A 9,651-nucleotide genomic window follows, 5' to 3' on the forward strand; every position below is an offset into this window, starting at 1 on the left:
AGAAAAAAATTGAAGTTGAAAAATAGGTTACAAGGTATATCGACAGCGGATAATCTTTTGGATAAGTGAAAGTACTATAGTATTAGCCATAGTAAAAGACGAAACTCTAGAGAAGCTCTTATAGAAGGCTGAGGAATGGTGTTTTCTCAATTTCTGTGTAAAAGACTAAAGTAAAAGTTGTTTAAAATAAAGTTTTTAATCAACTTTAAAATCCTGATGATATTCTGGTAGTGGGCATTCACACGTTAAACAAAATGAAATGATGGAAAGGAGAAGATAAAGGATTAGGAAAAGTGACAGAAAGTGAAAGAAGGGTCCCTTTTTTCCATTTTTTGCTTTACCTGTATTTTTAACTTCATACTGAATTGAAAAAGTAACACTGAAAAGTGGCACACAAAGTTCCATGTTTGTCATATGAAATACAATCACATATAGGGGGGTTTTAATTGTTTTTTTTCTTTGCATTTACTTTTCCAGTTGTATGAAAATTAAATTAGCTTCTCTCTTCAAGTCCCCAATGATGTTGTTGCAATTCCTTTAATAGTTTTGCAGTAGACCAGTGAGTAGGATTTGGTGTATTGTTCAGTTGGTACATATGCAGCCATAGAATTCAGCTTCCCACAGCCAAATAGTCTCCATAGAAGTAGCAGCAATAGAAAGCGGTATTGTTTTTAATTCGCATTACCAGAGTGTCTGTGAGGCTTAATCAGACCAGCATCCCACTGGCTAGACATTGTACAAACACAGAACAAAAACAAGGACTTCTCACAGAGTGATTATAATCCAAGTTAAGACAAAAGACAAAAAAAACATGGATGGAAAGGTAAAATCAGAGTGTCGGTATTTGTCTAGCTGATTAGCAATGGTTTCAGCACATCAGTTTAAATATTGTCATTTTTTTTATTCTGTATGCATTATGAGAAGAGGAAATCAGGCCCACAAGACAGATGAGAGTTGGAGGCTGGATTATGAGGGAGCTGTAAGGATCTATATTCCTGACCAGTCCTTTGTGTCATCTAAACTCTGTTCCTGTTTGACATTGTTTAGTAGTCCCTCCTCATTGAGGAGGATGTTCAAGCTTTAAGCAGGTGTAGGTGGCTATTTGTTTAATAGTATCAGTCACTTGAGTTCTCTGCAGTTCTGCTCACGCCTCCTGACAGTGATTTTGCCACTGCATTGGCCTCTTCTCCAAAACATGAGAGAATGGATAAAGGTTTGTTTGAAAACTTCATATACAATCAAAGCTGGTGTCATGGGCACCCAGTGAATAGTGATTAAGAGGTGCTGAATGACCTCTGAAGTAAAGACAAAGTATGTACATCTGATGAAACAGTGAAAGGGCATCAGTGAAGAAACTAAAGAAAGAGATGGCATAGTCAAAATAACGTTTAAGAATTTACCTTTGCAGTAGTATTTTGAATGAGTAAGAGCAGCGAAATTGCTTTGTCAAAGCCTGAGAAGACAATGTTGCAGTCAACAGGTGACACTGACAGCTTACCTGAGATTGTTATGTGAATGGGTGAAGATGTCTGTATCCTACAGGTAGTAACAAGAAATTTAGTGAAATATCTGTGAAATTTGGAGGAGAGGACTCCGAAACCAGAGTTTAGGATAATGACCCTGGTTTTGCCTACCTCGAATGACATGTTATGAAAGTGAAAAATAAGGATGGATGTTTTACTTCTATGGATGTATTAAGTTTAAAATAGGCTAGACCTCCAAAAGGTGATGTCAATAGGCATAATTACTTTTTGCTTGGAAAATTAAGAGTCTAGTCTGGACTGCAGAAGCAGCTCTGCAGGTTATTCACATATAGACGCTAGCCAAAATAGTATTTGTGGAATAAATCACCGACAGACATATTGCGGAGGAAAAAGAGAAGGAAATTGAGGCCCAAACACTTGGACCACTGCAGGAAACTGAGGAACGTCGAGGTTCTTCCAAATGATCTACTCAAAAAAAAACAATTAGGGAAGCAAAGGAAATAAAAAAAGATAGTCACAGGAGTCAAATGAGGATGACAGGATATAAGGGAAAAAGAACCGTTGGCTTCATTGAAGATAGATCACAAGACAGATTAGTATAAAATAGCAGTTTTGAGGCTGGTTAAGAACAGTTAAGGACTGTGATCAAACTGCGATATTGGCTTCCTCAGAATGAAAGGCAGGCAGATGCCAGTTTGGTAGAGTATGACAGAATTGCAGGAAGGAAACTTAACCATTAAGAGAGAGGCAACAGTTAGAAAAGCACATCAGTTAATAATATATTTTGCTTTGTTTTTTAAAGGCATGAGATTATGCTATATTTATATAGTGTAGCTATATAAAGAACTGAGGAAACTAAGACCTAAATTGAAGATCAGGAGAGATAAGTATGCATGAAATGAGATCAGCAGGCAATCTGGGCTGCTATCGCAAGTGATCACATAAAAGCATAAGAAAAGACAAACATCTGCTTTTGTGGTAGGGGTAGTGGAAAGGACACTCCATCATTTTTCTCTTAGAAAAACTTGCCGCAGAATCATAGAATTACAGAAAAACACAGGCTTTGGAGGGGACCTCCAAAGGTCTCTAGTCCAACCTCCTGCTAAAAGCAGGGGTAACTTCAAAGCTAGATCAGGTTTCTAGGGCCATATCAAGGTCCATAGCATGTAAAATGGTAATAAAGTCAGCAGACAGGAACATGGTGCTGACAGGAAACAATTATTTGAGATAAAAAACATTCTCATTATAATAAAACTCCTTTGGGTACTGTTGGAAAAGATTAGTAATGAAGTACAAGAAATATGGCTTGTTTGCAATATTTTTAAGTTCTGGATGATATCTGACGGAACTGTACACGTTTAATAATCTTATTCCACACTTTTTAAGGTTTTAAATTATTTCAAAATTACACTGAAGTTTTGAGTTTGCAAATTTTATTATTATTTTGGAGGAACTAGTGGACAAGAGAAATTCCCATGTTTCTCACACAAAGACTGTCCATAGGATCTGTTCCCCTAGCATTGTCTATCTCAGTTTCTTTCAGGGAATACGTACAAAAAAAATTAATGTACCTGTTCTAGGTACAGATTGCAAGGAGACTATTTTAAAACTTTAAATATTTATTGTTGCCATCTGGAAAACAATTAGTAGCATGCTCATTCTACTTTGCTCCAGAAAATCTAAACCTTTGCATGAAGGAATTAAACACTGCTATTATGTTGTTCATCTGTTGCTCAGAACCAAGACTTAAGAAGTCATTATTTTGCTTCCACTAACGTCAAAGGAAAAATTCCTGTTGACCTCAGCTGAAGCAGGTTCAGGGCTTACCTATATTAAATGCATGTACTAGAAATGCTATTTTTTCAATATATCTATTTCATAGTTTTCTAGTTTTACTCTACTAATAACATTGTACAATTGTAGATGTGACAAATTGCAGCTAGAAAGACTTCAATTTAGGAATCATAATTGTATGCATTCTGTTAATATTTCATGACTTGGGTGATTTAACATTTGTACATTGATAGATGACATTTTTGCCGGGACTACACAGGAACTGAGGACAAAAGATAGAATGAGAAGTAGCAGCTTTGTTTCAACAGATGATTCCATGGAAATGGGCTTTTAGATTAGAAATCCAATATAATTAGAAGCTTTCATCTCTTGCAGAAAATCCATACTGGGTTTCAGCTTCATCTCCTGAACACAAGCTACATATGCTATTTTCGAAAAATAAGCTTTAATGTGTTCAACTTTGGAAAAATTACAGCTCAAATCTATTCTTTGGCTAATTTAAAACCAAGCTTACTATCGACAACTACTACGTGTGATTAAGGAAAATAAACCTGTAACAGAAGAAAGTGATTTATATAAAAGTGGGTATCAACTGGGGAAAAATACTGGGTTTGTTAAATTTTTTTTTTTTTTTTACCTTTGGTAATGAATAACTGAAGAAGCTATACAGTGCATGCATGCACACACACCTGTTTATTTCTTGCATTTGACCTTCCTTTTATACTTTGCTTTGCAGTCTATACTGTATAGTCAATTAGGCCACAGTTCTGCAAACATGAGAGCAAATCCACTCAAACATTTGCGGATTGGCTTTCAGGTTAACATTCACTTTTCAGAAAGGGTAATGGAACTGGCACTGGGGGTAGGCACTGTGCATACTTGTGTTTTTATATGGTACCCAACTTAATGAGGTTCTAATCCTGATGAACCATCTGGACACAGTTAAAGTATGAAATAATTAATAATGGAATTCCATTAAGTTGCTTCCCTGTTCTCCTTGATTTATTGCTGAAGTTCCCAGCTCAGAAGACTGTTCCATTAGAGAAACCAAAGTCCTAAGAAATCTAACTTTTTGCATTACATGCAATGAAAGATCTTTTGCTATTGCACAGTAAAATATGAATACTGATGAGATCTTCAATAACTTCAAGCCTCAATATTTGTGGGCGGTTGACTATAACTCAGTAACTAGATTTATTTAACAAGGACTTCGGTGGTCAAAATAGTTTTTGTATGTTAACAGAAGATGACTGTTAACTGGATTAGAGTGAGTGCATATTCTGGTGAAGCTGAACAGAGGCTCACATGTACAAATTTGGGGAGTGAGCCAATTACCCAGGCAGTCCATCAGGTTTTATATTTATGCACACAAGTAAAAGTGACTCTGACTTTTTCTCAGCTCCCACTGAAATTAGTGTGAGTGGTATCAGATCCACATTTATAAAAATCAGGATATTTTTAAGTGTCTGAACAGAAAGACTGGTAACCAGAGTAAAAATTTTGGCTCATGTAACTTACTTTCTATGAGTATAAGCCAGTTTTGAGACTGATCTCACCAAATGACTTAAATCTACAGCATCCTCTTTTATGCAATCCTTAGTCATTTGTGTGATTTTCTTACACTTGTGTTTAATGAAATCATTTCAGTTCACTTCTTTTTTTATAACCCTTTTTTGAGTGTGGCATGGCATCCTGAGTTTCGGTAGAATTATATCAATGTGCTTCAGATCAGTATAAATAGGACAAACCATATGTACGTGCCAGATTCAGTGTGGGTAGTGTAAAAACTTTTTGTTACCTTCATAGAATGAGGTAATTTTCATGTCCATGAACATGAGACCCACCTATAAGTCAAACTTCCTACTTGCAACAAAATGTCCTCCTGTATCTTTGTGGTAGAGAAGAAAACTTCAATCTCTATCTTATGGATTATTGTGTTCTAGTAATCAAGATTAATTCTATATATGTATAATGGGATGCATTTGGAGAAAAGTTTGAGTCACTACCTGTAGTCCATGGCTTTATGGTCCTAGAATATTTTGACTTCTCAGTCTTTGGGAAGATGAGGGGGAGCATTAAGCTCTCAAACTGAATGCTTGCATGTTTTCCACCCGCTTGTTTTTCAAACCTAGATAATTAGCTGGGGCCTAAGTAATCATATTTCCAAATGACTCCTTGTGAACGGTCTTCTGTTTCCAGAATCTCTGTACGGTTGCATAGTCCCACAAGCTTTCTTCCCCATGCTACATACTGAAGATTCTTAGTTGATTTCTGTGTGACAGAAAATAATAAATCCTATGTGTAACTTAAATGCTGAGTCATTGTACTTCATTGAACTTGTGGACTGCTACCATCAATTTTTATTTGTGTTCTGTAAATTGCAAAAAAAGTGTTGCTTTCCTCTTCTATCTGTTTAGTGGGCCTTCACTCCTTTTTCTCCTCTAAAAGGAAAAAACTACTTTTTCTTGGATCATGTCATCAGAGAACAAGACAGGTGATGTGTGTGAAGATGAACAATCAGTTCTCATATAAAAACCTATCGAGAAGGAAGATACCTATGCAACTGCCCTACAAAATCAAAAAATGGTGCTGATTTAGAACATACAGGATATGACCCAGAAGAGCGCAGAGAAACAGTGATTTGATGAAAGATTTTGCCTTCTTATAAATTAGTTATTCATCCAAATGCTTAAGCCATTATCATACAGGAGTTCTAATCCCAAGATCCTTCTATTCCTGCCTAAATGGGGTTCTCTGCTCTGCTCCCAGGAGTTATTTGATATGCTGCCAGACACAGCCCTATTCTTTCTCTCTCTTGCAGCTTCACCTGTATATGAAATGCACCATGTAGGTATGGGGAAAAAGAATGCTTTTGAGATTTAAAGCTAAGACTAGCAAAACGTCAGAAACTGTCACAGCAGAGATAACTCTAAGAAGTAAAATAAATTTAGCTCATAATATCAAGTAGCACAGGATCCCTCAAAGTCACCTTTTAGAAGGGAAACTACTGGGGAGAAGAATGCCCTGAAGAACACGCAGTCCAGAAAAACCTATTTTCTTCGAGACCAAGCTCTATTTAAGTAGCCTTCTGACATTAGGCTCATAAAAAGAGAAAGCCAAGTCATACTGAGATTCGGACTCAAATGGCATTGCAACACAAACTACTACCAGAATTGTCCCTTGAGCAGTTCCTAGCCCAGGGGCTCAGCATGTCCCATTGCATAAGACTTGGACCAGACAAGTGTTAGGCCGGGGTGACTCTTACACAGAAGGCAGTGAGGTCCATTCCCCTCAGAATTTTCTAACTCAAAAGGAGTCTTATTTTTATTTCAAATGTGAACTATTGTCAAATGTAATGACAGGCAGAAATATATTGAGTTAAGTTTCCAGTATAACTTTTTGCCAACTGAAATTAAGATACACAGAATTTACACAAGTTAAAATATAACAACTGGAGTCAAAATACTGACAGGAAGCAGTTTCTGTTAAGGTTTTGTTTTTTCTCATTGTCCCGCACTTATCCATCACTGTACTTTGATGCCTCTCAAGTGGGTATTTTGAGTTCGGGGGTAGAGGGTGTCCAACCTCACGTACAATAAATGGCTATAAGGGAAAAAGGCATCTGCTGGTATCCCAGGAGCCTAAACCCAGTGTTTAAATTTCTCTGTAATTTTTTTTTTAAATGTAATAATTTATCCTTTCTTTTATGTACCATACATTTCTAACAGTATTACACTGAAGGAAACAAAAATCTACTCACCTGTTAAAGATATTTACATTGTGAATCGTCTTTTTATTCCATTCTATTCCCTCCTATTATTTTTTCTCCGTCTGAATTGTTGTAATTCAGTTAATGCATGTACATATTAGACATATTCCAAAACATGAATTCATATACACTATAGTGTTATAAGTCAGGTATAACCACTACAACAAACTAGTTCCTACTCTTTACCACTGGGATTTCTCTAGTACTGAAACACAAATTCATTCATGGTGTGCATGAATTCAAATTTCACATCAGCAGATGTCAGCGGGATCGTCAATCCTCATCATAAAACTGCCTTATTATTTTATAATTGTATTTTGAAATAATTCCTGATGTTCTTAGCTCCCTGATTTTTGTATGCAGTCAGAGCATGTGCCTCCACTGTGTTACAGGAAACGGCTTCACAGTGTGTTGGTCCTGTCACAGCTCTCCAGAACACTGCAGCCAGGATACCTCATACACCTGTTATTTCCCTTTAATTTGCTGACTTTCGTATTTATACTCCACAGAAATTTAAAAATTCAGTATTAGAAATATTTGACTTACTATCAAAAATAGCATAACATTTCCATACTCTTGCAGTGAGGGGTAACTGTAACTCGGGTGCAGTTGACCAACGGAAGTAGGAAATGAGACATGAATCCACTTCTTATTTGACTGAAACAAAAAGAAGAGTCACCTTTAAATCACTAAGATGTCTAATTATTTCTAAGCAAGCCAGACAATTTGCTATTTAAATGTATCTTTTTTAATACATAAAAGATGTCACTTTCTTCTAATTTAGAATGCACTAAGAAGAGTTGTAAAAGGAAAAGCTTGTACTACAATCTCAGATTTTCAGTAGAAATACCAGTGTCAGTAGATAGGCATGAGTCTCAATTCACATACTGGGTGAAGAGCAGAGCTGGAAATCAATGCTCTTTTTCAGTACTTTTAATGACCCTACACTCTAGCTCTTCTTTACATATAAAAGAAGTACTGTTTCTTCTTACATGATGAAGAAAGAAGCTCCCAACATTCTCAGTATTTCTCTTTCATTGAAAGTGGTGCTGTTTCTTGCTTTCACATTTTTGCACTGTGTAACTTCTATATTTAGAGTATCAGAAAATAATTTGGAACATTCTTCCCCAGAAACAGCTGCAGAATTAGCTGTCCATTAAAAACACTCCCTCAAGATTTTTTCCTATGCAAAAATAGAGTTATTACCATTATTGTTTATTACACGCACTTGTTCTGCCTGGTGTCCTTCCACATTTTTGTTCTTTCAGTCCTTTTTATCATCTAAAAACGTCATACAATCTATACTTGTACGGCAGCAGCCTCTCAGGCCAACACCAAGTTTCTGGAAGACTTCTGTGGGGACACTTGCAAGATGACAGGGCTTTCAGCAGCACCCCAGCAGAAGGCAGTCCCCGCATGCTGCGGGGCAGCACACAGGAGTCCAGCGGGCCGGAGGAAAGGCAACCGGCTTCGGCGCTTCCTCACTTCCCAACAAGGCCGGAGTTACTTTCTTAGCAGTATCTGCACTTCATTTGGTTGAAGTTTGGAGCTTTTGTTTGCCATCTCTTAATTCCTCAGACCTGTGAGGCAAGGTTGGTTTCAGCTGCCGCACAGTCGCCGGTGAAGGGCCGCGGGAAGGAGACGGGGGCCCCCGCAGAGGCCCGGCCACCGGCCGCGCCGAGGACGGACCTGCTCCGTGCTCTGCGGGGCCGCCTGATGCCGGAAGGCTCCGCGCCCAGCTGCGAGGCTGACAGACACGGCGGCACCAGAGGTGGCCCGAGGCGGGACGGCCGCCAGCGCGGCACGGCGCGGGTCTGCCCGGAGGGCGGGAAGCGCGGGGCGGGCTGTGCCTGCCCGCCGCCGGGACTCCCGCTGCGCCGCCTGACGGCCGGCCCCGCAGGGCCACGAGAGTTTCATTTTAGCGCCTTACCAGGTTTTTAAAATGAGGAGAGGCCCGATTAAAACTTACGTTGGGAACCAGCTGGCACAAAGGTTTCGTGGAAACCAGCTCTCCCGAGCCCCGGCGCGGCACGGGGTGCCACCGTGCCCCCGGCGGGCGCCTCAGGGATGTGAGGCAAGGCCGGGCCCAGCCTCCAGGCTGCCTCACGGTCTTGCCAGGGAGCTTCGGTGTCCCCAGCTGCACCGCATGAGCCTTACTGAAATAGAAATGCCCACCAAGCTGGATATCCAGCAATATTTTCAGAAGAGTGAAATGCAAACGTACATGAAAAGAGCTAGTGCTCAGGCCTGCGGCATGGTGGGCCGCTCCAGGCTGGGCAGGAGGCCTGGGGCAGTCTTCCCAAAAGTACCTTAGTGTAAAAGGTGCAGAGTCACAAATGTGCCCTTTGAAAATAGGGCAAATGGTCCTTAGTCGTTTTAAGTGCTTTTATGAATGTTTTTCTGAAGTCATTTATTCATTATGCTGCTCTCCCTGTTATGCCTTATAGAGGAAGCCCTCTCAGATGCAAATTCTTTAAAACCATTTAGGTATCTAATTGCCATCTTAAATTAGTTCAGTGGTTGTGGGCACCTGTATACATTCTGCAGAATTCAGTAGTGCCCTGGTTCTTAATCAGATCTTTAATGGATTGTGCCTTAAACATG

Source organism: Calonectris borealis, chromosome 8 (genome assembly GCF_964195595.1).
Source record: "Calonectris borealis chromosome 8, bCalBor7.hap1.2, whole genome shotgun sequence".
NCBI lineage: Eukaryota > Metazoa > Chordata > Aves > Procellariiformes > Procellariidae > Calonectris > Calonectris borealis.